The sequence below is a fragment of the Dipodomys spectabilis genome, unplaced genomic scaffold (genome assembly GCF_019054845.1).
Source record: "Dipodomys spectabilis isolate Male_0828 unplaced genomic scaffold, ASM1905484v1 ptg000421l, whole genome shotgun sequence".
In the NCBI taxonomy this organism is placed as follows: Eukaryota; Metazoa; Chordata; class Mammalia; order Rodentia; family Heteromyidae; genus Dipodomys; species Dipodomys spectabilis.
The window spans coordinates 3,078,757-3,103,710 of NW_024871098.1; positions in this window are offsets into that span (position 1 = coordinate 3,078,757).

A 24,954-nucleotide genomic window follows, 5' to 3' on the forward strand; every position below is an offset into this window, starting at 1 on the left:
TTCTATGCCTCCATCAGAAAAAATGACATTGCCCCATTTGTTAGGAAATGCAAACGCTGGGAAAAAATTATATTAAGTGAAGTAAGCCAGGCCCAAAGAAACATCGGTCCCATGGTTTCCCTTATTTCAATATTTAATATATGTCTGAGTCAAGCCAAAAAGGTCAGATAAGGTGATGTTAGGGAAATGAACCCTAAGATATGTATTCAAATGCTTTTATTTCTTTCATGCGATTGTTTCTGACACATTTATAAGATTATTTCTTTGTTGCCTTGTTTGTCCCTCACCCACAGTATACCCCGTGCTTTTACTGTATTGATGTCAGTATAATTTGTGGAGGGGAAGGGGAAAAACAAATCGTTTAACTAGTGATACAGGTGGACCCATTGCAACAATGAGATGTACAAGTCGTTATGTCGAAAAATGAACTTTACAACTTTGGTGCGGGGTTGGGGGTAGCATGGAGGATTGGGTGAGGGGCAGCGGGAGGATGGGAAGGGAATGGAAGGGGAAAGAAAGGAAGAGGCTACAATGCTTTTTAAATTTTTATTTATTTTTTCTTATGAAAATACTGTATAGAGAGGTTACAATTACATGTGCAAGATAATGAGTACATATCTTATCAAGCATTGTAGACTCCTATGTCACCTTCTCATCCCTTCCTATCCTCCCTCAACCCCCCCCACAATCCTCCCTGCCCCCAACCACCAAATATGTAAAGTTCATTTTTGACATAAAAACTTGTACTTCTCATTGTTGTAACGGGTTCACCTGAATCCTTATTTAAACGACTTGTTTTTCCCCTTCCCCTCAACAAATTATAGCGACATCAAATACAGTGAAAGCAGGCGTCATACTGTGGGGGAGGGACATACAAAGCAACAAAGAAATAATCTTGAAAATGCGTTAGAAATAGTCGCATGAAAGAAAAAAAATTTGAATACATATCTTGAATACATATCAAAAAAACAATTGAATACATATCTAACATCACCTTATCTGACCATTTCTGCTTGACTCAGACATATACTAGATATTGCAAATAAGGGAAACCATGGGACTTATTTTTCTTTGGGCTTGGCTTATTTCACTTAATATAATTTTTTCTAAGTCTTTCCATTTCTTAACTAATGGGGCAATGTCATTCTTTCTGATGGAGGCATAGAATTCCACTGTGTGTATATACCACCTTTTCTTGATCCATTCATCTACTGAGGGGCATCTGGGTTGGTTCCATATTTTATCTATAGTAAATGATGCTGCAATAAACATAGTTGTGCTGGTAGCTTTAGTGTGGTCTTGTTTGTAAACATTTGGTTAAAAGCCCAAAACTGGGATTGCTGGGTAATAGGGGAGCACTATGTGGAGTTATTTGAGAAAACTCCATACTAATTTCCAAAGTGGTTGAACACGTTTACACTCCCACAAACAATGAAGTAAGGTTCCCTTCTGTCCACATTCCCTCCAGCATCTGTTGTTACTAGAGTTCTTGATTTTTGCCATTCTAACTGGGGTGAGGTGGTATCTTAATGTTTTTTAATTTGCATTATTGTTATGGCTAAGGAGGTTGAGCATTTCTACATGTGTCTGTTGGCCATCCTTTCTTCTTCACAGAAGTTTCTCTTTAAGTATTTAGCCCACTTATTTATTGGGCAGTTGTTTCTTTGAGGATTTGTTGTTGGGGGATTTAATTTTTTGAGTTCCAATTATATTTTAGATATGAGACTCTTGTCCATTGTATGCCTAGTGAAGATCTTCTCCCAATCTGTGGACTTTCTATTGATCTTGCTAGTTATGTCCATGCAGAAGCTCTGCAACCTCATGCAATCCCATTTGTCCAAACTTTCTTTGATTTGCTTTGTTTCCAGGTCTGTATTAAGAAAATTTCGGCCTGGGCCAACAAGACTTAGGTTTTCTCCTATCCCATCCTGTAATGTTTTCAGAGTGTCTGCTTTGACTCCGAACTCTTTGATCCATTTGGAGTTGATTCTGGTGCAGGTTGATAGATAAGGATCTAACTTTAGTTTTCTACAATTAGTTAACCAATTTTGCCAGCACTATTTACTGAAGAGGGTGTGTGTCTTCCATTCGATTTTTTTAGCTCCCTTATCGAAGTTCAGATGGCTATAGGTCTGTAGGTTCATTTCTGGGTTTTCAATTCTATTCCATTGTTCCTGAGGTCTGTTTTTGTGTCAGTACCATGCTGTTTTGAATAATATGGCTTTATAGTAGAGTTTGAAATTTGGTATTGATATTCCTCCAGCAGTGTTTTTCTGTTGCGGAACGTTTTTGCTTTTCGGGGTCTTTTATTGTTCTATATGAATTTTTGGATTGCCTCTTCTATTACCTTGAAGAATGTGGTTGGAATTTTGATAGGTATCGCACTGAAATTGTAGATAGCCTTGGGAAGTATTACCATTTTCATGATGTTGATCTTTCCAATCCAGGAGCATAGGAGTTTTTGCCGTTTTCTAAGTTCTATTTTGATATCTTTTTTCAAGTTTTTAAGGTTTTCATCATAAAGGTCCTTCATTTCTTTGGTTAAGTTAATTCCTAGGTACTTTATTTTTTGTGGGGCTATTACAAATGTAGTTGCTTTCCTAATTTCTTCCACACTTTTCTCATTGTTGGCATACAGAAAAGCCATTGATTTTGGGGGGTAAATTTTATGCCCTGCTACATTGTCAAATTTTGAAACAGCTTGAGTAATTTGGGAGTGGAGTCTATGGGATTCTTTAAATAGATGATCATGTCATCTGCAAAGAGGGAGAGTTTTATTTCTTCTTTCCCTATTTGGATGCCTTTGATGTTTGCATCTTATCTTATTGCTGTAGCTAGGCATTCTAATACTAGTTGAAGAGAAGTGGAGAGAGTGGACATCCTTGTCTTGTTCCAGAGTTAAGATGAAATGGTTTTAGTTTTTCACCATTAAGTATAATGCTTGCTGTAAGTTTGTCATTTACAGCCTTTATTGTATTGAGGTATGTTCCATGGATTCCTAATTTTTCCAGAACCTTCATCATAAATGGGTGTTGGATCTTGTGAAATGCTTTTTCTGCATCTATTGAGATAACCGTGTTGTTCTTATCCTTGCTCCTGTTGATGTGATGCATTATATTTGTTGATTTGCATATATTGAACCAGATTTGCATCACTGAACTGAATCCTGTTTGATCTCGGTGTATGCTTTTTTGGATGAATTGTTGAAGTCGATTGGCCATAATTTTGTTGAGAAGTTTTGCATCAATGTTCATCAAAGAAATGGGTCTATAATTCTGTTTCTTTGATGAGTCCCTGCCTGGTTTTGGGATGAGGGTTATGATGGCTTCATAGAATCAGTTCTGCAGTGAACTTTCTCTTTCATTTTCATTAAAGAGTTGAGGAGTATTGGTGTGAGCTCTGCTTTGAAGGCTTTGCAGAATTCTGCTGTAAAACCATCTGGTCCTGGACTCTACTTAGATGGGAGGTCTCTTCTTGCTGTTTCTATTTCAATGCTCGATATAGGCTTGTTAAGCTGGTTTAAGTCATCTTGGTTTAGTTTTGGCATGTCAATATTTGCTAGGAAAAGGTCCATTTCTGCCAAGTTCCCAAACTCATTAGCATTAAGTTTTGAGAAGTATTCCCTTATAATGTTCTGAATCTTGGTTTTTTTCTGTGGTGATGTTTCCATTCTCATCTCTGAGTTTATTTATTTGGGTGTGTTCTCTTTTTTTCTTATAAGATTTGCTAAGGGTCTGTCAATTTTTTGAAGAACCAATTCTTTGTTTTTTTGATTCTTTCTATTGTTTTTTTTTTAATTCTAATTCATTTAATTCTGATTTAATTTTAATTATTTCTTTCCATCTACTCGATTGGGGTTTATCTTGATGCTCTTTTTTCAAGGAGGTTCAGATGTCTCATTAAATTGTTGGTTTCAGATCTCTCCAATTTGTTGATGTAGGAATTCAGAGCTGTAAAGTTGCCTCTCAGTATTGCCATTGCTGTGTCCCAGAGGATCTGGTAATTAGTGTGCTCATTTTTGTTGGATAGCATGAACATTTGAATTTCCATTCTAATCTCTTCCATGATCCATTCGTGATTCAGCAGTGTGTTGTTCAGCCTCCATATGTTACCGGACTTTCTTTGGTGTCTTTTGGTGTTGATTTTTAATTTTATTCCCTTGTGGTCAGAGAGAATGCAAGGTATAACTTCAATGTTTCTGAATTTGGACAAGTTTGCTTTGTGGCCTAAAATGTGGTTTATTTTAGAAATGTTCCATGTGCTGCTGAGAAAAACGGGTATTTTATTGCTTCTGGGTGAAATATTCGGTAGATGTCTGTTAAATCTAGTTGATCTATGCAGTTGTTTAAATCTGCGGTTTGTCTGTTGAGTTTTTGCTGAGTTGATCTATCTAGTTGGGAGAGTGGTGTGTCAAAATCCCCAACAATTAATGTCTTTGTATCTATGTGGGATTTGAAGGAAAGTAGTGTTTCTTGGATAAATTTGGGTGTTTCGTTGTTTGGCGAATAGATATTTAGAATTGTAATATCCTCCTTAAGGAGAGATCCCTTAATTAGTATGCAGTGACCTTCTTTATCTCTTCTCATGAATTTTAATTTGAAGTCTATTTTATCTGATATTAGAATTGCAACTACCGCCTGTTTATGGTGGCCGTTTGCTCGGTTTTGTTCCAGCCTTTAACATTGAAAATGTGTTTGTTTTTTCGGGCAAGATGTGGCTACAATGCTTTATAAGAAATGTACTCATTATCTTGCCCAAGTAATTGTAACCCCTCTGTACATTATTTTCACAATAAAAAATAAAAATAAAAAAGAAAGTTAAGAATAAATTTGATAACCTTTCATAATTCAAATGACACTATAACAGAAATAAAAACATATTTAACAGATAGAAGGCACATATTTGTTAATGCTACAGTGTTACTCTTACAATGATCCTGAGTTAAGAATTTTTATATGGTCTAATTTCATATAAGTTTTTCCCGAATAGGCTATTTCTTTAAAGGATTTTTGTAAATTAATAGTCAATAGGAGGAGCATTTGAAATAGGCTCCTCTGTGGTATCTAAGAAAAAAAAAGAAAACTCACTAGTATGACCATAATATAAAAAGACACAAAACATAATAATGCATTTGTGGAGAATTTTATATACTCCACATAGTGGATTGATTTTTATAATACTTCAATCATTGTAGCAAGCAAGTTTTCAAGTCTTCAAAAGGTCAAAGAGAATTGTATATGATCCAGCCATTACATTTCTATTTATGTAAAAACCTTGTTTGCAAAGGGAATGTAGTTCATTGAGAATGCGATTTATTAGTATGTGTGAGAATCTCGAAATGATCCCCCAAAACAAATTTTCAAAAGACACACTACAGAGGATGTATGCTGGACAAATTCCTGTAAGTTAATTTTATATCTATTTTAATATCTGTTCTAAAGTTTACAGCATTTTTATTTGAAGAAATGCAAGTTTGTGAAAATTAGGCTTAGAAACCCTGTGATTGTACAATTCACTTCTAAAGCACTAAAATGAATACGATAAAAGAAGTAATGTATTGCATGTGAATTACATGTCAGCAAAGAAAACAACTACTGTTAAAAATAATTCACAGAAAATGCGGAATACCTAAAAAGATGTTTTCAGTCTTGGCTAGAAACTCTTTGTAAACTACAAATTTTAATACAAAGATGTAATTTCTGTTTGTTTTTTAGTTTTTGTCTGTGTATTTTGAGTTTATACAGAGATAACTCAATCAAAAAGTGTATGTTATAACTGGAATACCTAGGAATTACGCATCACTTATAAGTAACTGATAATCTTTTCTGGAAGAAACTTCTAGGAAATGACAAAAGACACAAATCTATGCATCTGCATTTTATTAAAGCCATATGTAACTTGCTCAATCCAATTGCTTTTCTTTACTTTGCTAGGAAAAAAGTATTCTCAAGAGCCAATAGCAGTGAAATAATAAAAAATACACAATCATCTTGAGTTATTTGTGAAAATAACAAATGAAATAAAACAATTCCACTTAAGGGACTAAAATATTAGTATCTATGAAATATACCAGAATTCCAACATCATTGAATTTTTAGAATTTTAATTCTGTGAGCATATGAAAACTAGAACAAAAAAACAAATATCATCTTCAAACGAACCATCCTTGAAATACTTTTCTTAATTGTTTTGAAATTACAAAATAATTGATGCCACTAAGAAAATGATCCTTTTCTTTGGAAATCATTAAAAATGTTTGTCACTTATTACAACTCAAATAATAAGCAAGAGTAATTTTATATAATCATTTTAAATATCATTTTAATACTATTTTTTATGTTTATGTATATATTTACATATTAGGTCTAGAATCCATATATGAGCGAAAACTTATAATCTTCATTCTGAATCTGGCTTATTGTTTTCACAATAAAAATTTTAAAAAAGATATATTGTATTTGTAAACTGCTTTGTTAAATGGAGACTCTTTGTACAACAACTTAAAGATAAGGATGATAATAATAACAATACCAATCAATAAAATGGAATTTTAAAAAGAAATTTGATATAGGAGAGGGAGGTTAAGAATGAGTAACAAAAAGGACAGAATTGATCAAAGTACATTCTATGCATGTATGGAAATATTACAAGGAAATATCTTTATGCAATTAATATATGCTAATAAATAGAAAATGAAAGAGACAAACACAAACCTGTATCAGGGTACTATCTGGGTAACTACATACCATTTTACAGTAAATGTTAATAAGTTTGAAAGTGATGTCATAATGTACAGTACGGCAAGTACAGAGCCAGTAAAAGAGATTTGTTATATTTAATTATCATGTATTATTAAATGATATAGTTATTTATAATGTATTATATTTTATAAACATTATGCACTTTACAAAGTTGTATGTGTTATACTTTTATTATCACTGGCAATATGTTAGATTTGTTTACACCACTATCAGTTCTAATGCAGGAGCAATGCTTTATGTTGGGACATTGTCATGTCAGTTACATGAACATTATAATATTATGGACCACTGGTATAAATGTTATTTATTATTAATCAAAGGATCTCATTAATTCCAACTGGTGGCAACTTGGTGATCTGGCTAGATAGTCTCATGGGAAATATCTAGAGAAACAGATGAACCATTTTAATACTATTGTGAAATAGAATAAAAGACCAGTCCCAATATACTACCTAGCTTTCATTATTCTTAATTCCTAATCATTGCCTAAATATCTTAAACAATCTAAACAGTTATGTCTTTATCAAAGACATAAACATTCTATACTTTTTACTTAACATTTTCCAGGGGCATATATTTATGTTTCTAAGAAATGTTCACAGCAGTTAAAAGATACTTTTGTGAAATGAATTTGATAGATTTTGTTGTTGTTGTTATTGCTGTTTGCAAGACCTGGGCATTGTCCCTAAGACTGTTTATGCTCAAAGACAGCAATCTACAACTTGAGCCACAGAGCTAATTTCTGTTTTTTAGTGGTTAACTGGAGATAAGAATGTAAAAAATTAAGGCTGGAAGGTGACTTAGTGGTACAGTGCTTGCTTTGTATGAATGAGGCCCTGGGTTCGATTCTTCAGCACCACATAAGCAGAAAAAAAAGCCAGAAGTGGCAATGTGGCTCAAGTGGTAGAGTGCTAGACTGAGCTGAAGAGCTGAGGGACAGCGCCAAGGCCCAGAATTCAGGCCCCAAGACCATACCAAAAAAAAATCTTAAAATTACTTTTCTCTCTGGGCTAGTTTCGAGCACAATTATAAGATCTCAGCACCCAGAATAGCTCAAATTATAGGTGTGACTTACTGGCACTAGGTTTTAATTTTAATTATGTTTTAAGATTTTTGTTTCACTATAATGTACGCCGTTGTACACATAAATTTAGATATATGTATATATTTCTGATGACAAATAATCTCTAAAAATGTATGTCTTCCTACACATAACATTTATATATATATATATATATATATGTATATATATATATATATTTCTGAATACAGACTCCCTCTAAAACTTTTATGCCACTATTTATTTTTACCTTTTTTACCTTTTCCATTTCAAAGATATACAGTCCATTTTTCTAAAAGTTTCCTAGGATATATACATAATATCTCAATAGAAACTAAAGTTTATTACTTTCAACCCAATTTTAGATTTATATATATAGGATATTGTAGTAACATTTACAGTATATAACTTGAAAAATATCTGTTCAAACTCTTAAATATTTGTGAGTATGATGGGGAGGGAATAAGTTAATTCATACTGGTTAGGAATTTGCAGTTCATCAAAAATCTATTCCATAATTTGTTATAAGCACATAGTCAAGCTACTTGATATGGTTTAGTGTTTTTTGTTTCTATATTTGTTCAAAAGTTAAATATGGATGCATACACAGTGGTAACATTAAAATTATTAATCAAAAGACAAATAATAACAAAACCATAGACATATCAGATTTTCAATAATTAGCACTTATGATGTTAATAATAATTTTGATGTAGATGATGATGACCGCAGTGTACCCTGATAATGACGTTATAATGGAAAAGGAAAAAAGTTTAGATATTGTTGAAGCTTTATTTCCCACATTGAATACATAGTAATAGACAGCGTTGGATTGTATACATCAAGAATAACAAGAGGAGAGTTTCAATATCAAGAAATACAATCACATAAACAGGTAGAGACAGTAAAAACTCTAATGTTATTCCTGCAATCTCTCTAATGTATACTCACTTTTCTTAGTGGTATTGTTATCTTATAAATAAAATTATTTTTTTCCACATTTTGATGGACTAAGATGTAGTTTTCAACTTAGTGTGATTAGTTCAAATAACATTCTCATATAGATACTATTCACTAACCAATGTTTTCTAATGATATATTGAGAGAATATTCAATAGAGCTGAAAACACCTGACACAATTTACCTAATAACACGTACATATCTGTAATTGCCTTAAAAGGACACAGTTCTTAGAGCGAGGAGCTAAAATTTATTTTTATTTCTGCATGAAGCAATTTGTGACTTTACATCAGCAAACTGAATTTGATTCTTTCCTTATTTGTAAGCTAAGGTGGAAAATGTAAGAACTCTTCACTTTTCTTTTTTCTTGCTCTAGAAGTCAACAAGTTTATTCTTGAATATTTCTGGTAGATTACATCCATTTACAGATGAGAAATGTAAGGCCAACAGTCAACACTGAGTAAATAATACTAGAATTTGTGTCTGAGCTCTTCACTCTGTGTACTTACAAGGAGAATAATTTGGTGATGGCGAGGACCAATATGAAAATACTATGGGGAAAAAGCATACTTTGTAAATAGTTGTTTTAGGACTATGTGACCAGTGATCAGTACTTGAAACAGGCTTGTGTCAGGGGCATAAAAAGGAGTACATAGAAATCATATAAATTGAGAAAACCTTCATCATATATCTGACCTAATGAACGGGAATAGAAGGGTAAGAAGAAATGTAAAGGGCTTCTACATCTCTGGCCAGGCAACTGTGTGAGTTATATTCTCGGTGATAAGGACTACATGTGCAAATGATGGATGTAGGGGGAAAACCCCTCTGATAGTTCTAAAGATTTTATTAAACAGATGGAAAGATAAGTCTGTTTAGACATCATGAAAATATCCACGACCATGAATGTGAAAAACAGTAATAAAATCGGGGAAATTATTAAAGGGAAGAGGTAAAGGAAGGTTCTAACACAAGTGTGAGCAATGTGAGCAACAGCGTGAACAAGTTTAAAAAAAAGAGATATATAAGGAAACAAAAATGTAATAAAAACAGATTTATGGAAGTAAAGAAAGGAGAGAATTTGCAGGAAGGTATTGAAAGAAATATACTATTTGGATATGAAAATTAAAAGGACATAAATGAGTTCAGTAAGAACAGTGTTTTGGTCATGAAAATTAAAAGGACATAAATGAGTTGAATAAGAACAGTGTTTTGGTTATGAAAATTAAAAGGACATAAATAAGTTCAATAAGAACAGTGTTTTGGTGAAAGTCATATTGAAAAAATTTTGGGATATGAATATGAAGCCATAAAATTCTTGATCCATGAATTCAACAGTTCCTATTGATTTTAAGTGTTGGGAACAAATGCTTTTATCCTGACCTTAGAAGAATTATACATATATAACTCTCATGAACTTTATTTAGAGTTATTTTGCGAATATTTTTGAAGACTTTGTTTAGCCAGGAGATTACAGATTGAACTACAGCACAGACAAGTGACCCATGTATCCATATTTGTTTAGGATTTTATTGAAATATCTTTAGATATGTTTGGATATCTTATCAGCCTACTTATTATAAACGTAGGAAAAGAAACACCAAGTATTAGGTTGAACATACAGCTTTACTGATGTTACTGAAGGCTCCTCAAATTGATTTTTCTTTAAAACAGAAAATGCCACAATAGCCATTGACCCATCATAAGTGCCATACACTCTACTTAAGTCAAGTTATTGTTAGAGATATCTCCATACTGAAATAACCCTGTCAATCAACCTGCCAGAAATTATTATATGTAGGAAGTGCTCTTATATACTTCAAGCTTTTATTGAATGGAAGAGTTCAGACATTACCGTCCCCACAAAGATTAAATCCTTAAAATGGTAAGACATTTTGCTTTAATGCCTTTCTTTCATTTTCTCATACACATTTGCAAGTAGGGAATGATTCTGATGTAATAATAATACAATGGTGATGTGTATTAACACAACATCTATGATCTAGTATTAATTTGGTTAGTTACTAATTGGCTCCAAATTTCTGGATATTTATATTTCTCCTGGGCAAATTGAGCTCCAGAAAATGTCCCAAAGGAGCCTTTCAATTCTAGTATCACTGTTTGTGTCAAATGCTTTGCATTTTACATCCTCTAATGTGGGTATAGGGTTAAAATGTGGAAGTTTTCTCCTCAGAGAGTGAGTACTACTCTATTGCTTAACATGGACAAAGTACCTTCTTTCATAGACTGGGTGTGTGCAAACAAGAAGTGGTAGTTGAACCATGTTCTTAGAAGTTTGTACAGATGAAATGGAAATAGGGCAACTATAAACTCAAAAGGAATGTATAAAAAAGAAGGAAGGTACAAAGTAGAATGTGCCAAGGAAATGCTGAAGTGTGAATTCAATTAGGTGCTCAGGTATGATGGTGTTTTCAAAGTCCAGCTTCAGAAAATGTGGTTGGATACCTTGAGGAAAGCTGTTTTAAATTATTCTGTGTTTATTGTACACATAGAAGCCCCTAACTCTGACCCTAATTAGCCAAAACATCATCAACTTAGGGACTATTTTCCAAGTGCAAAGTGAGAAAAAGAGGGCTCATTACAGTAAGAGTTCAGGTTGAAGTAATGACAATCACATAACTTTTCTTAAGTCTTCTTTATTTTGAAGCATTAAAATAAGAAAAAGCCAAGTAAATATTTTGCATGTACCTAAATTAAGTGGGACATATTATATTGGTCTCTTTTTTACTTGGAATTTATAGATTATGTCTTTTATACTCTATGTTGGGACTATGATTTACTGTCAGTTATTTTCTTCTCTCTAACTTCTTTTACCCTTCCACTTATATAATTTTTATTTAAAGAGACATACTTGAGCTTGCAATTCTAAATTCTTCAAAATTATCTAAATTTCTTCATACTTCTGGCAGCCTCCTATATTTTTCTCAAGGGAGTATTCTGTCACTACCATTTTTGTCTTATGTGATATTGGATTTCTTACTGCCTAATTCACTCCAAGATATACATTACAGTCATGCAGATATCTCAACACTTGTACTACCATAAAATCCTATCTTACTTAGAAATCGTGATTTTAGAATGTCTGGAGAAGTGGCATCTGTCATGTTTGAATGACCCTAAGTGACACTTACATGCAATCATGTTTTATACAAATATGCCACTCAGTCGATGATTGAATTGACAAAACCTGATACACACACACACACACACACACACACATATACATAAGCATTTATAAGATTATTTCTTTGTTGCTTTGTATGTCCTTTCCCCACAGTGTAACCCCTGCTTTTACTGTATTTGATGTTGGTAAAATTTGTGGAGGGGAAGGGGAAAAACAAGTCGTTTAAATAAGGATACAGGTGGATCCGTTGCAACAATGAGAAGTACAAGTTGTCATGTCGAAAACGAACTTTACAACTTTGGTGGAGTGGGGGAGGATTGGTGGGAGGGTGGGGCGAGGGAAGGAATGGGAAGGGGAAACAAAGGAGGAGGCTACAATGCTTGTCTTGCCCATCTAATTGTAACCCCTCTGTACAGTATTATCAAAATAAATAATAATTAATATATATAGTTTTAGAAGAATTATATGTATGTTTTAAATTCCTTTATTTTAATTTATTATTTATATTTTTGAGTTTTTTTATTGTGAAAATACCATACAGAGGGGTTAAAATTACATGGCCAAGGTAATGAGTACACTTCTTCTCAAGCATTGTTGCTTCCTCCTTAGTTTCCCCTTCCCATCTACCCCCCACCCCCCCCATACACACCCGCCGCCGAAGTTGTAAAGTTTGTTTTTCGACATAACATTTTGTACATGTCATTGTTGCAATGATGACAGTGCCCCATTTGTTAGGAAATAGAAAGACTTGGAAAAAGTTATATGAAGTGAAATAAGCCAGGCTCAAAGAACATAGGTCCCATGGTTTCCCTTATTTGCAGTAACTAGTATATGTCTGAGACAAGCAGAAACGGTCAGATAAGTTGATGTTAGGCGAAATGAATCCCAAGGTAAGGATTCAAATGTTTTTCTTTTCTTTCTTGCTATTGTTTCTAACATATTTATAAGGCATGTTTTAAATTTGTAATGCATTGCCCCACTCTATTGGATTATACTTGAATATGGAGAGAATTACTTTCACATGAGTACGTGAATGAGGATCCCAATAATAATTCCACAAACAACTGTCAACATGGACCAAAGGGTCCTATGCATAATACCTTGCTTCTACAGAAATCACACAGTCTCCCAAATCCACATAATTTAATCATTTAAAGGCAAATGATGAACCAACGTCTCCATTTGTAGAAATACATACTTGAGACAAGGATGGAAAAGGCACAGAGAGCCAAAGTGGATGATATATAATTTTAAGGAAGATTCCATAGATAAAGGAATGTGTCCCACACATTTCCAACTCCGAATCTGGAAAAGTCAGTCATCTTTGTCATAGTAATAAAAACCACATAAAAGCTAACAGTGGGATTCAAAAAGTTTGCATGGGAACAGATGTTCATTGTTACAGCACAGCAACTTCAGTGTAAGTTACTATGTCTCTCTGTCCTTGTCTTATTCCCACCTCATTCTTGAATTCTGAAAGTGAGATTCTAGGGAGACAGTTCTTTTTTGCTCCACTAATTAATGAAAAGGAACAGGTGATTATAGATAGAATTTCTTCACATAGTTTTTGGGTTCTCATTCTTTATTAAGTTTATTGAGTACTAATGGGATTATAAAACACAAGAAATTCTTAACTTTTCCTCTAGTTTTTAAAGTGTCTGCTGAAAGAAGAATCAAAATTAATGAAAGAAACAACTCAGAAACCATAAAAAGATATATGTGGTGTATTGATACCAGGAAAAATTGAAATGTCACATGTAAATACCAAATGATATTTATAAAGAACAAACCCTATTTCTTCTGTGATAATTTCACATTTATACTTTCCAACAAAATCACCTTTGAGAATACCACAGCAAATTTCAATCACAGAAGCAAAGCTGCAAAGAATTGCTAAAATTTTCATCTATTCATTCCTAGAGTTGATACGGGTGATTCTGCTGCTGTTGACTGTTTGATCCAATTCCTCCTCACAAATAAATGTGCCTATGTAGAACAATGTATATCTATACCTTAAGTTCATGGGTGTCTAGTCTTTCTCGTCTGATCTTCACTCTGAGTACCCATTATGGAGTATATGAAGTTTATGAACATGGACCATCCCATAACAAGCATAAACACGCTCTAAAATAGTTCTAACAGAAACAACTGTGATACTGGAAATATTCTATATATGCATTTCTATATATGCATTGTCTAACAGAGTAGCCACAGGCCATATGTGGCTACTGAATCTCAAATGTGAATAGTGTCTGAGAAATTAATTCTTCCAATTTCAGTTAAATGAAATTTTAAATAATGAGATTCATCTACTCACTGTTAACTGGAGAGCTGAGTTAACAAATAAGGAACCTGAAGCTCTAACAAAGATGTGATAAAATATAATCCAAGTGAAGAAGGTTCCATTGGATACTAAATGCATGCCTGTGAATTATCTGAGCTTTTCTGTCTTGTAGAATTCAGTCATCACTCACCTAGTTTGACAGCTGGAAGGAAAGTTGTGGGAGATAAACACAAGCTACTTGGGATACTGATAATTGCTCCTTCAGGATGAGGGTTGTGCATAAATCTTTTCTATATTTTGTACAAAGCCAAGTGTGTAGCATCCTGTAGGTAGAAAAATAATATTTGTATTTCAATATGTCAAACAGGTGCTCTCTTTTTCAAAATGGGAGAGAAGTCAGAGAAGCGAATTCTGTAAATATACAAACAATATATAGAAATTTTCTACATTCTATTCCATGATAGGCCCTTGAATAAACTTTAGATCTTTGTTGTTGGGGGATTTAATTGTTTGAGTTCCAAGAATATTTGGATATGAGACCTTTGTCCGTTGTATGGCTAGTAAAGGTCTTCTCCCAATCCGTGGGCTTTCTATTGATCTTGCTAGCTATGTCCTTTGACATGCAGAAGCTCTGCAATTTCACGCAATGTCATTAGTCCAACCTTTCTTTGATTTGTTTTGTTTCTGGGTCTCTATTAAGAAAATTTCGGCCTGCGCCAAGGAGAACTAGGGTTTCTCCTATTCCATCCTGTAATGTTTTCAGAGTGTCTGTTTGACTTCGAGGTCTTTGATCCATTTGGAGTTGATTCTGGTGCAGGGTGATATATAAGGATCTAGTTTTAGTTTTCTACAAGTAGTTAACCAATTTTGCTAGCACCATATACTGAAGAGTCTGTCTTTATTCCATTCCATTGTTTTAGCTCCCTAATTGAATATTAGATGGCTATAGATCTCTAGGTGAATTTCTGGGTTTTTGATTCTATTCCTTTGGTCCTGAAGTCTATTCTTATACCAGGATCATTCTGTTTTGATTACTATGGCTTTAGAGTAGAGTTTGAAATTTGGTATTGATATTCCTCCAGCAATGTTCTTTCTGTTGAACATCGTATTTGCTATTCGGGGTCTTTTATTGTTCCATATGAATTTTTGGAATTCCTCTTCTATTTCCTTGAAGAATAAGGTTGGAATTTTGATAGGTATCCCATTGAATTTGTAGATAGCCTTGGGAAGTATTGCCATTTTCATGATGTTGATCTTTCCAATCCAGGAGCATGAAGTTTTTGCCACTTTCTTAGTTATATTTTGATTTCCTTTTACAAGTTTTTAAAGGTTTCATCATAGAGGTCCTTCACTTATTTGGTTCAGTTAATTCCTAGGTATTTTATTTTTTTGTGGGGCTATTACGAATGGAGTTGCTTTCCTAATTTCAGCCAAACTTTTCTCATTGTTGGCATACAAAAAAGCCATTGTTTTGGGAGGGTTAATTTTACACCCTGCTACTTTGCCAAAGTTTTGAATCAGCTTGAGTTATTTGGGAGTGGAGTCTATGGGATTCTTTAAATACAAATCATGTCATCTGCAAAGAGGGAGAGTTTTATTTCTTCTTTCCCTATTTGGATCTCCTTTATATTTGCAACTTGTCTTATTGCTGTAGCTAGGCATTCTAGTACTAGATTGAAGAGAAGTGGAGAGAATGGACATTCTTGTCTTGTTCCTGAGTTAAGAGGAAATGACTTTAGTTTTTCACCATTAAGTATAATCCTGGCTGTAGGTTTGTCATATACAGCCTTTATTGTATTGAGGAATGTTCCATGGATTCCTTATTTTTCCAGAACCTTCATCATAAAGGGGTGTTGGATCTTGTTGAATGCTTTTTCTGCATCTATTGAGATAACCATGTGGTTCTCATCCTTGCTCCTGTTGATGTGATGAGTTATATTAATTGATTTCCGTATATTGAACCAGCTTTGCACCCCTGAATTGAGTCCTGTTCGATCGTGGTGTATGATTTTTTGGATGAATTGTTGAAGTCAATTGGCCAAAATTTTGTGGAGGAGTTTTGCATCAATGTTCATCAAAGAAATGGGTCTATAATTCTCTTTCTTTGATGAGTCCCTGCCTGGTTTTGTGATGAGGGTTATGATGGCTTCATAGAATGTGTTCAGTAGTGAACTTTCTCTTTCAATTTCACTGAAGAGTCGCAGGAGTATTGGTGTCAGCTCTGCTTTGAAAGCTTTGTAGAATTCTGCTGTAAAACCATCTGGTCCTGGACTTTTCTTAGATGGAAGGTCTCTTATTTCTGTTTCTATTTCAATACTTCATATGGGCTTCTTAATATGGTTTAACTCATCTTGGTTTAGTTTTGGCATGTCAATATTTGTTAGGAAAAGCTCCATTTTTGCCAAGTCCTCAAACTTATTAGCATAAAGTTTTGAGAAGTATTCCCTTATAATGCTCTGAATCTTGGCTGTTTGTGGTGATGTTTCCATTCTCATCTCTGAGTTTATTTATTTGGGTGTGATCCCTTCTTTTTCTGATATGATTTGCTAAGGATCTGTCAATTTTGTTAATTTTTTCAAAGAACTAACTCTTTGTTGATTCTTTCTATAGTTTTTTTTTTTGATTCTAATTCATTTAATTCTCATATAATTTTAATGATTTCTTTCCGTCGACTGGATTGGGGCTTATTTTGCTGCTCTTTTTCAAGGAGGTTCAGATGTCACATTAAATTGTTGGTTTCAGAACTCTCCAGTTTTTTGATGTAGGAACTCAGAGCTATAAACTTGCCCCTGAGTACTGCCTTTGCTGTGTCCTGTGGAGCTGGTAATATGTGTGCTCATTCTTGTTGAATATCATAAACATTTAAATTTTCTTTCTAATCTCTTCCATGACCTACTCGTGATTCAGTAGTGTGTTGTTCAGCCTCCTTGTGTGACCGGACTTTCTTTGGTGGCTTTTGGTGTTGAGTTCTGATATTATTCCCTTGTGGTCTGAAAGAATGCAAGGTCTAACTTCAATGATTCTGAATTTAGACAAGTTTGCTTTGTGGCGTAAAATGTGGTCTATTTTAGAAAGTGTTCCATGTGCTGCTGAGTAAAACATGTATTCTGATACTGCTGGGTGAAATATTGAGTAGGTATCTGTTAAATCTGCTTGATCTATGCAGTTGTTTAAATCTGCATTTTCTTTGTTGAGTATTTGCCGAGTTGGTCTATCTAGTCGGGAAAGTGGTGTGTTAAAATCCCCAACAATTAATGTCTTTGGATCTATGTGGCATTTGAGGGAAAGCAATGTTTCTTGGATAAATTGGGTGCTCCGTTGTTTGGCGAGTAGATATTTAGAATTGTAATATCCTCCTTAAGAAGAGATCTGTTAATTAGTATGTAGCTACCTTCTTTATATCTTCTCACGAATTTTAATTTGAAGTCTATTTTATCTGATATTAGGATTACAACTCCCACCTGTTTATGGGAGCCATTTGCTTGGTAGATTTTGTTCCAGTCTTTAACAATGAAAATGTGTTTGCTTTTATGGGCAAGATTTGACTCTTGAAGGCAGCAGGTAGAAGGATCTTGCTGTGTAACCCAACTAGACAGTCCATGGCGATTAATTGAAGAGTTAAGTCCATTAATGTTGAGAGATAGGACTGAGAGGAATTTGGGAGAACCTGCCATTTAATCCACCTCTTGGGGTTTGCAGCTACTGGGTTCTTCCTATGGTTCTTGGATTCTCAGTTTGGGTGCAGTTTCTTGGCCTTTATTGTGGTCTTGTTGGTTTTCTATGTGTAGGACATCTTTAAGAATCTTTTGTAGGGCTGGTTTGGTGGAGATATATTGTTTCAATTTTTCTTTGCTATGAAAGTTTTTTATTTGGCCTTCAGTTATGAACGGGAGTTTAGCTGGGTACAGTATTCTTGGTTGATAGTGGTTTCTTTTTAGGGCATGGCATACATCATTCCAGGCTCGTCTTGCTATGATTGTCTCTGCTGAGAAATCTGAGGTGATTCTAATTGGTTTCCTTTTATAGGTGATTGATCTTTCCCCCTTGACAACTTTAAAGATCTTTTCCTTGGTCTGAATTGATCCTGTGTGGATTATAATGTGACAGTTGGATTTTCTATTCTGTTCTGGTCTATTTGGAGTTCTAAAAGCTTCTTGGATCTCAATAGGCCTATCTTTTTGCATGTTTGGGAAGTTCTCTGTTAGGATCCTGTGAAACAAATTTCCTAGACCATTAACTTCTGTTTCTAGGTGCTCCTCGACACCCATTATCCTCAGATTAGGCCTTCTGATGGTTTCTTCCAAGTGCTAAATAGATCTATCATATTTCTTGGATTTGTCTTGAATGGTGGTATATTCTTTCTCTGCAGTATCTAGGCTGTCTTTAATGCCCTAGATTCGATGTTCTGCATGGTCTAACTTGCTGTCAATACTTTCTACTTTGTTTTTTCTTTTCCTTCTAATTGGTCAGCGTTTATGGCTTCAATTTCTTTTTGAAGCTTTGTTTTAGATCTTGTATGAACTTCTTTGCTTCCTTAATTTGGTGTTCACTCTTTATTCTCAAATGACTTAGTTGATTTTTTATGGTTTCCTTGGACTCCCATTCCTTTTGTTGGGTTCAAATCAGCATTCCTTTGTGGTCTCCCTGACTTCCTTCAGCTCTTTGTTAATGGATTCCATGAATGCCTTTAATGATCTTTGTGTATTCTCATCCTGCTCTCTCCATTCCTGTACTGTTCTTTGCTTTGCTTTCTCATGTTCACGCCATTCCTGCCTTTCTCTTTGAGTTTTCTCAAGCTACACACACAATTCCTTTGTCAGTTTTTGAGTAGCTTCCTCATGCTCATGATATTCCTGTATTAACCTTGTTTTGCCTTCTCTCCCTCCCTATCACACTCACACAGAGCTCTTTGTAGTTTTTCAATTTTTCCTGTACTGACCTTTGGTTTGCCTCCTCTCTCTACCTATCACGCTCATACAGAGTCCTTTGTAGGTTTTCAATCTTTTCATTTACCATGTTTGCCAGCAGTGTTTGAAGAGCTATTTGGGAACTCTCTTCTGGATTATTCATTATCTGTTCTGACCCCTAATTATCATGATTGGGAGTGGGGATACCCGGAATTGGCATTTTTCTTGTGTTTTTCCAACTTACTCTGCCCCTTTGAGGTGAAAGTAACACCAGTTTTGTGGTAGAACACTATATTAAGGCAAGCATCACCTATAGTCTGTAGTTGCACAGTCAAAAGTCAACAGATACAATCTAGTTCAACAGATATATCTATTCAACATCAAACAACTAAATATTAATGGGCTATGAACCACAAAGAAGAATTTGGCAAACCAGAAATTATTAGGTTTAGGGAGAGGTTTGGGTAAAATAGGAATAGAGAGATGTGGGAAGGCACAGGGAGAGTTAACTTAACTATGTCCTAATCTCAAAGCAAGAAATAGTTGGGATGGGATGAAAGCAGAGAGAGAGAGAGAGAGAGAGAGAGAGAGAGAGAGAGAATGAGAAAGAGAAAAAAGATACAGGAAAAAATAGAAAAGCAAAAATTAAAAATTAAAAAGTGCAATGCTTAAAATTATGCAAATTTGAAAACGAAATATTCAGAGAAGAACGTTTATATAATGAGAGAAGGGGAGGGATATAAAGGAGACATGAAAAATTTAAAAATAAAAATACTTAAAATATTACATAGGTATAAAGAGTTAATACTGCTATTAAGGAATTTAAGTCTAAGAGGTTTTGAATTGCGTAATAAATTTCTGGTTTAAGTGTGTACACAATGGGGGATAAGGTCTAAATAATCGACTATGGGTATATCTGAGGATATAATAAGTTACACAAAGAAGAACGAAAGAGAAGAGAAGGTGAAAAAAAATGAGAGAGAAAGAAAAGATCAAAAGTTCTGTAGAGCTAAACAAAAAAGAAAAAAAAATTTCAAAAAAAAAAAAAAAAAGAAAGAAAGATGCACACACACATATACCCCTAAAATAAAAATTATAAGAGGGAGAAAAAAAAGTTACTAGAAAACAATTTTTTTAAAAAATGTTAAAATTTTAAATTTAAAAAGAGTTTTACAAAAAAAATTATAAAAGATACAAAAGTAAATTCTTTGATTTTTGTGGGAGATGTGGGAATATCTTGTATCTCCCTTGTGTCTGTAACCAGCCTCTTGTTGGAGTCTCTGGTCTGCTTATGGTGTTTGATTTTCCTGTTGCTTGGTTGGTTTCTTATGTCAGTTTGTTTGAGCAGGCAGAAAAATGCTCTGTGTTACCCAGGATTTTGTGATCCTCCTCCCAGGTTAGTTCAATGGGAGGGAGATCTGCTTTGAGTATCACAAAAGAGGGAGATGGCTGTTTCCTCAATTTTGGAGATGCTGTGATGAGGCTAGGTTCTGGGTAGAGTTGAAGCCTTTCAGCAAACAGTAGTCCTTGATGGGCTATTTTCTGAGACATTCAATGAGCCCAGCCTGGGGCCATTCTCAGGGTTTATGTTAACTGAATTTCAATTGATTTTCCAGGCTGCTAAAGGGAGGGGCAGCCTCTGGCTCTGTTTACCCAGTCAAGAAAGACACTTTTGTGGCTGGTGGCCCGAGCTGCCTGATATTTCCCTGGGTGGAGCTGAGTCTGGCAGGTCAGTTTGGTTTTTGTGACCTGCTAAATGACTCTAGTTTTCTTCCAAGGCCTGACTTGGAGCTAGCAGCTCAGCTGGGCCTTTGTCAGTATCAAAGATGGAGATCTCTGGGAGTGTGTGGGGGAGGAGTGGCCTTCCCTCCTCTGCTCCCTGAGAAAGAGTGTGTATGTCAGGCTTCTACTCACACTGAGACTTGTTGGTTCCTGGGTCGTCTCTGGTCTGCAAACTGCAGGATGAAGATGTCTGCTCTTTGTCGGTTCTTGCTGGTTTTGAGTAGAATCCACTTGCCTGTCGCTGCAGCCTCAGGCGCAGCCACAACTGCTGGCAAGTGCTCAGACCTTTCTCCTTGCCTAGATTTTCCGTCTTGGCCTGACTCTCTGTACTGTGATGGCACACTTGGTGTGATTCTCTGGCTTAGGATTGTTCATTGGAACACTAAAACTGCTTTCTATGCGAGAGCTTGTTTAGCCTCCAGCTTTTCTTCTGCCAACTTCCTGGAACTCAAGTCTACTATCTGGCGCACCCCTGTAAATCCAATCCGCTCAGGCTTTCCACCTGGGTCGTTGGGTCTCAGGCCTGTCCATCCTTGGACTCCTCATCCTCCCCATCGCCATCCTCCTCATCAAACATGAAGCTATGGTGGCCGAGGGGAGACGGGATGTCAGGCTTCTACTCACACCTAGTCGTGGTTCCTGGGTTGTCTCTGGTCTGCGAACTGCAGGATGAAGATGTCTGCTCCTTGCCAGTTCTTGTTGGTGTTGAGTAGAATCCGCTAGCACGCTGTGTCTGGCTCCTTTGTCCCAGACTCTCTCTGTTGCTGGTCTGGTGGCTATGGCTGTCACCACTGCAGCTGAAGCCACAGCCACGGCTGCTGGCAAGTGCTCAAATCTGTCTCCTTGCCTGGATTTTCCCTCTCTGGCATAACTCTCTGTACTGTGATGGCACACTTGGTGTGATTCTCTGCCTTAGGACTGTTCACTGGAACACTAAAAGTTTTCTTTCTATGCGAGAGCTTGTTTAACCTCCAGCTTCTCCTCTGCCATCTTCCTGGAACTCTTTACAAGCTATTTCTAAGCTTTTGTCATCTTCTAGAGTAAAGTTCAGGCATGCCTATTCCTCATTATATAGATTGCAGTTGCTCAAAATCAGAACCCATTGTTTGTATAGGTTTCTCATGACTATCTTTGCTTCACTCAGTGGCATTGAGGGCTAGGAGATTCACTTCAAATATACGAATACACATACACAAACACACATACACATGCATATCTCACTGGCTTTCACTACTGCTGTAAAAATTAAGTACTTTTTGTCTCTGACCCAAGAGCATTATAAATCACCTAGCATCCATGGAAATGTTACAAGTTCATTATTAACTTGCAAGTAGGTTAAATATCTAGATTCACACATTTCTAAATACTCATATGACAAAAAATATATACCGAGAGTTTTGGTGTGCTTCTATATTATGAAGTTCTCAATTTTTATCTTGTTTGCCTGGAGAATGTAACAATGCTCGATAGGAAATGTACTCATTACCTTGCTCATGTAAGTGTAACCCCTCTGTACAGTATTCTTACCATCAAAAACGTTCAAAAAGGAAACAAAAAGAAATTAGAAGTCACATATTTCCTTTAGGACTAACTAAATTTAGGAGCTGTAACTTTCTACAGGTTTTTAAGGACCTAATAAGTTGTGGATATGCCCCAAAGCCATTACCAAAAACTGAAGGAGAGAGATCCAAAAGAGGAAAGTAGATAGGTGACCAGAGCATAATTATGTAGCTTTAGTTCACTGTTACCATAACAAGAGTTCAAATCAATATGATGGTTTGTAGTTACAGGGCCAGAAGTCATACTGGACAATGACATCAGAGAAGGGTCATACTTTGTAGGAAAACACAAATCAGGATGTACCAAAGGATGCAATCACCAGTGTCCAAAAAACCAACACAGAATGGGATAAAGTCATTGCAAACATATATTTGATAAGTGGTTCACATCAAGAATTTATAAAGAACATCATCCAAACAACAACACGAAATCTGATTTTACAATGTACAAAGAACACAGATGTTTCTCCAGAGAAGACAAAGTGTTAAGAAGCCCACAAAAAAGGTGTTTTACATCACTAATCACCAAGAAAGTGTAAGTCAAAATAATGAAGAAAATTACCATTTCATATGAATTAGGTAGGATAACTCCAAAAAAATAAAGTAACAATATTGACAAAAGTGTGGTAAAATTGGAACCTTTCTATGGGAAACAGTATGGCATCTTTTCAAACAATTAAAAACTGGATTATTCAAACCTGTAATCCTAAACACTCAGAACAGGAGGCTGAAATCCAAAGATCTTGGTTCAAAGCCAGCCTGGGCAGAAAACTGGAAGTGGATTTGTGGTTTAAAGTGATAAAACACCAGCCTTGAGGAAAAGTTCAAGGACAGTGACGTGATCCTGAGTTCAAGCCCCATGACAGAAAATAAAAACAGAAAGAAAAGAAAATTGTCATATGATCCATTGACTCCATTTCTGGGCATATTCTCTAAACATCTAAACACAAAGTCTGTAAGAGATATTGTACACTCGTATTCACTTTGTACAATACTCAAAACATGGAGGCAATCAAAGTGGCCATCAACAAATTAACAGCTAAAGCAAATGTGCTTTATACATACAGGGGTATATAATTTCATCTTTAAATATGTTGTAACAGATGCTATTTTATGGATAAATCTTTGGGACAGTGTTCTAAGTTAAATTAGGCAGTCATAAAAAGATCAAATATTACATGATTCTACTCATATCAGTTACATAGAACAGTCAAATTGATAGAGACAGGAAGCAAAATCAGACTTGATGCATATCTTGAAGCAAAGGAGAGTGGAAAATTGTTTAAATGAATATAGAATTTGAATCTTGGAGGATGAAAAGAGTGTGGACATTGAGCTTGTAGAATATTGTAAATGTACTTACTACAACTATGAAGTATTCTCAAAATGATTAAGGTAATAAAACCTGGGGAAAAGAAGGAGAATGTTGAAGGGGTAAGTATAATCAAGGTACATTGTACGCTTATGTGGATATATAAAAATGAAATCCACTTATTTAACTAGGTTATGCTAACACAGAGTTTAATAAAGATAATAAATTTTAAGTTTTTTGCATTTAACCCAAAATATTGAAAAAAGAAAAATCAACAACCACAAGCTGGGAAAACAATTTAAATTGTCAGTATGCAATGAACCTGGGGTCAAAACTATATCTAATTTAAGTGTGTGAGGCGGATTTTTTAAACAAGTTATTATTATTATCTTTGGGCAGTTGTACAAACAAATTACCATTCTACGAAACAGTATATGAATACAAGGTGTCTGACAATATTTTCTACCATCCTTACTAACCCAACCCTTGTCCATTTTTTTAAATTGAGATAGGTGTTTCCATTATTTTCACACATGTCACAGTATTGCGAAATCATGATACTAAGTTAAAATCACAAACATATTTTAACCTTCACAAGAAAATTTATCATTATAATAGTCTATAAAGATTGTGAATACTATTAGCTTTGACAATACAAACTATTTCTTACATATCAGGAGATGTTTACATTTCTTGCTTTTGCCTGCTGTAGGCTATTCCCTCTTTCCCTTTTATTCCTCCCTTCCCATCACTGTCTTTGGGTTGCTTAGTTCTTTTCCTTCTATGACCAATGCAGCTGAGAGGCTCCTTTGGTGTATGTTGTTCCATTTCCCACTCATTCTGTTCTTCCTCCTGGCTTCCCTCCGTAGAGTGCACTGAGACTGTTTTAATATAATGAGAGTACGCTCAGGGAAATCACCCCTTTAGTACAAAATGCATTGTCAATTTGCCATAATTTGGATGTTATCATACACATTTTCAATATATAATAGCATATGTAGCATATGAGATATGTTTTCTCTTTTTCTTATGCTTGAAAGTTGTTTCTAGTTGCACATAAAATGCATCATCTATTCCCCATAAAAATTAGTAAAATATTACACATGAGGTCTACAGCCCTTGATATACATAGCAAAACATCTCAGGTGCCTACCATAATATCCACTCTTCCTTTCTGAATCAAT